The 4,775-nt window shown below is 46.6% G+C and overlaps 1 non-coding gene across 1 annotated transcript; it reads left to right on the top strand.

Annotated features, from left to right (window-relative positions):
- The first annotated feature begins 557 nt into the window (after positions 1-557).
- On the top strand, positions 558-624 carry TRNAA-GGC (transfer RNA alanine (anticodon GGC)). The gene has a single exon. It is a non-coding gene; the product is annotated as a tRNA-Ala (tRNA).
- Positions 625-4,775: the final 4,151 nt, after the last annotated feature.

The following is a 4,775-nucleotide window of genomic DNA, read 5'->3' as shown; positions in this document are numbered from 1 at the left end:
GCCAGTGAGAGAACTTTATTGGGGAGAAACCCCTTACAACATTGTTATCTGCTACAACAGAACTCCACTCGTCAAACTTTTGTTTTAAGTAAGATCTAGGCTTTCTCTTTTCCTAACCAAAGTAGGGAAGTTTAAGTATGGTTGCAGCGGGAGATACAAGGGCCCTTTTCACACTTACCAGTGGAAACCGGAAGGGAGCCAGTATTGTGCTGGCCTGGAGTAATCCGGGACAGGGATGGGAGTTTTCAGACACATTTTTTCCCCCCGGTAGGGTTCTGTGATTGAAGCGAGCCATTTCACACTATTCCGCTTTTATCTCGCGTCCAAGAGTGCTGACTATTTTCGCGCCCTTGTTTGCCCGCCAGCACACGATCTCTGGCTTTTTCTTTTGGAACATTGAGCTAAGATGCTATAGCACAATAGCGCTATAGTGATGTTTCAAAACAGCACCACCATAGGACTGGATACACAGTTCAAGTGGGAAGAGCGTTTACAATGCCTGGCAATCTGAACATGGTCTGTGGTTCCCCCCCGAATATTTATACCTGGGGAGGGACGGTGGCTCAGTGGTAGAGCATCTGCTTGGCAAGCAGAAGGTCCCAGGTTCAATCCCTGGCATCTCCAAAAAAAAGGGTCCAGGCAAATAGGTGTGAAAAACCTCAGCTTGAGACCCTGGAGAGCCGCTGCCAGTCTGAGAAGACAATACTGACTTTGACGGACCCATGGTCTGATTCAGTATAAGGCAGCTTCATATGTTCATATACCTGCTGCAGCTTGGCACAAGTCACTTTCCAGCCAATAGCCTGTGAGCATGGATGGGTGCACATCAGGCTGGGTTAGCAACATCTGTCTCACCAATCACTGTTGGTCTGTTCTCCCGCCGAAACCTGCTGCCTTATGGGCAACCCTTCTCCAGGTGGCAACAGCCCCCCCCCCCCCCCAAATAAATGTGCCTCAGAGTCACCTACAAACCAATCACATTCCCCTGACTCCAGTGTGGGCATGGAAGTGATAGCAACAGGTGACAGACCAATGCCTGGTGCCCTGATCTCCCGCTTGAACTGTGTATCCAATGAGGCACTTGTTACAAAGTGTCAGCCGCAGCGATCTCAGGCATCTCAATGGAGCCCAGGCATCCCTATGGTGCTGCTGTTTTGAAACATCGCTATAGACGACGCCCCCCCCCCCCCCGAAAAAAGGTGGCGATCGTGTGCCGGCAGGCAAAAAAGGACGCGAAAACGGCACTCCCAGAATCACTACGGGACATTTCACACAGCGTCTCATAGCGATTTCAACCTGGAAGGAGGAGTTGAAAACAAAGAAGCTGTTCTTTGTTAGTAACGACTCAGGCATGCCTCACTACCGGGACAGCCGCGGGACTGTGTGAAAAGGTGACAGTGAAAAGGTAGCAGCCAGTTACTGAATCGGGTCTGTCTGAAATGCCAGCAGAAACCCATTACTGTTCAGTAACTGACCAGCTGCCATACTGGAATACTTAGGCTGTGTGAAAAAGCTCAAGGACAGGGAAGCTACCACTTGCGGCAGGATGACTGGTCCAATACCTCCATGTCACACAATATACTGCCTCCAGAAAAAATGCAGACATCCTTATAGCAGAATTCTATTGCTCTAGCAGTTGTTCGGAAGAACACTGGAGGGAAAAGCACTGCACCTTCTAAAGTAGGAAGGCATAGCGTGGAAAAATTTAAAATGAGAATATTCTAGAAGCACTCTGAGGCATCACATTCGCTTCAGTCCCATATGCAAGACCTCTAGTAACAGAAAGCAGTCGGGTGCTATAAAACTAGACACTATATCTTGTTCATGGCATACAGGCCTCTGTTCAAATGCATTCCCCTTCATTGAGGGAGAGGAATAATTCAGGCTTTGCTGATTCTCCACTGCTGGTCGATATTAATTGAACCTAGTGTGCTTTGTAAACTGCACTGAGATGTTGAGAGTCCTGTCTAACTACCACAACACAGTTTCCTATTTCCCTGGGACAACTTTGGGGCATTTCTGCTGTATTTTTTTCCCCTCCATTTCGAAAGACCTTTCTACTGTTAGGTACACACGTCATGCCCGGCAGAGTTGCTCATAAATACTGCAGCAGAGGACCCGGGAAGGCTTTGAATTGACATTAGAGTTAACTGGCGGAGAAGGAAAGGCTACAGGAAGCTGCAAATCGGGCTAGTAAGAAAGCAATTGCCTTTGCCAGTGCTCAGCAATGCACAGGAACCCACTCACCCTTTACTCTACAGCAGGAAATGGTAATCCGAGCGTGTTGCAGAAAGGCTAACACCAAAAACTAGCTGTAGTTAACACATTACAGCTATGGAAATATTTTCTGCCATCTCTGCTCGCACAGAAAGCAGAACTGCACTGCCTGTGTCGAACAGGAATTGTAATTTTAACCCACTGTACTGCTGATGTTAGCAATATGAAAACACACTAGAACCAAGATGCCTTTCTGCACAAGGCTTTTCTTTTGCCTGGTTTCCTTTGTCTGTCATTATAACAGCATAGCTACTTCCGGCTCATGGACACCCAACCGAGTGTTTTCAGAAAGTGGGTGGGATGTCTGCCAGCAGGGCACAGCTATGTAGTTTTTTAAAAGTTACTCTAGCAACAGCTGCCGTAACAGCACAAGGATCTTTATTGCATTAATATGTGTATACGCAAGGAAATATTCTTGAACTATATTCATTTTATAAGGCATCCTGTTAGCTTTTGCCTGAAGAGTTACTATTATAATCCGGTATAAACTCACTCTCGCACATTTTGTGGTTGGCTGTGTGTCTGCAGGCAGCCATTTTCTAGTTGGCTCTGCCATGTGAGGCAGCCATTTTGTTGCTGCACTCACCACCTTGTGTCAGAATGCCAAAGGTGCCCACAGGCTCAAAAAGACTGGGGACTCTTGCTCTACATTTCATGTCATAACAAAATATCTGCTTACAGAAGGCTATCAGCTAGCTGCAAAGTTTACCATTCCTCATACGAAGTACTGTGAAGAAGCCAATCTAACAGACAGCTATCAACTTCACATTTCTCCTCCTACAATCCTTGGCAGCCCTAGCCAAATGGGCAACTTCACCTGTTTAACAAACAGAAGCCCTTTACTTCACTGCAAAAGAGGCTGAAGGTAGAGCAGCTAATGGTTCCTAGAATGTAGGTGAGCAGATCGCTTTGCCTTAAGGGGTTTCAGCCTTAATTTAGGTTAAAGAAATGTAAACTTCCTTGAATTTATATAAATGAAGGGAACCAGGGCTCCACATTTAGATAGATTTAACCCCCAGCTGCAGTGTGAAATGAACACTTCCCTGAGTTAAAAGCAAACCAGTTGCTGTAGAACTTCCCTGAGCAAAGACTTGTAAACTGACATCACACAGGCTGTTCCGCTGGACTCGTCTGTTCCTGAAGACGGGGGCAAACAAAACAAATTGCTGCTTAGGAAGAGTTACAAGGAAGGTTCAAGTTTACTTGTGCCATTTAAACTTAGCTGCTTCTATAATCACACCTACAACACTATCATGTGGAAGATCTCACAAAATCTCAGAAAAACAGAGCTCCGGGACGCATGCAAGGGCTAGGAGGGACTCTCATGAGCAGAAAACCACAGAACAGCAAGAAAACAACAGCCTAGAACAGCAAGTCTAGAAAGCCCCTACTCGCATACAGCAGCGAATGTAGCAGCGAGTGACTGAGAACATTCGAGACCTTTAGCACACACATCTGCAGAAAAGAAAAAAAGGACTTGTGATGCTCATGCAGCAAGATGCCATTAAGAGAGTCTCTGGCCTGCTAGCAAAGGAGGGGGAGGTAGGTGGGCCGGGAGCTAAAGTTCTGCTGCTCAGTAGGCACTGACTTAGCCAACACCCCACGGAAGGCAAACCATGGCCATCGTAATGTAGAGCATACAGATCACAAGAGTGGTGATGCTCACCATCACCATCGTTTTCTACAGCAACTGGTTTGCTTTTAACTCTTTAGAGTAAAAAAGCAAAGTGATACCCAAGGCAGAATGGATGGATGGGAACAAATCTTTGCCGCACGGATGGTCAGCAGGTGCCAAATTAATCAGCTACAGCCAAGGCATGGGCTGGTTAGATTTTACAAAAAAAAAAATGTGCTGAGCTTATGACAAACACAGCTTCTAGCCCAACTGGATTTTCCCCTCAGTCTCCTACCACAAACTTTCCTCTATTACCAGTCTGGCAGCTTGATTCAGTGAGCTAGCTAAGAAAGGGAGGGATGACTGAAGCAATGCGCACCTGTAGTAGTTTATGCTGTCCATACACACATTTATGTGCTAACCTTTCTTTATAAGTTCATCACGGCATAGCTTCCTTTCCGCAGTCCAATAAAGTAAGACAGCAGTGCCCAAGGGCCTAATGGTACAGCCAATGTTAGGGAGGCAGAAAGCCCCACGTTATTTCTTCCTGAGACCCTGGAGAACTGCTACCCCTTGAAAGACCAGAGGTTGGTCTCAGTACAAAGGCAGGTTAATGTGACATCTTCCCCAGCTGGTCAGCAGGCAAAGAGAATGTAGGGATCATTCAAGCTTTATGTCTAGCCAAAGCAGCATGAGAAGGCCACAGCAAAAAGCACATAACGCTTCAGGGGACCCTGGGGAAACTCATCCCCCTGTTCGTGGACTGTCATTCCTGGCAGATACTGGCACAGCCAGAAGCATTTCGCAATGGCAATCCCTCCAAAAACTATTAAGGCGTAGGCTTTTGATTCCATGAAAAATATGGAAGCCCCACAGCGTGGAG

This window comes from Heteronotia binoei, chromosome 21, assembly GCF_032191835.1.
Source record: "Heteronotia binoei isolate CCM8104 ecotype False Entrance Well chromosome 21, APGP_CSIRO_Hbin_v1, whole genome shotgun sequence".
In the NCBI taxonomy this organism is placed as follows: Eukaryota; Metazoa; Chordata; class Lepidosauria; order Squamata; family Gekkonidae; genus Heteronotia; species Heteronotia binoei.
This window is presented reverse-complemented; position numbering and strand designations above follow the sequence as displayed.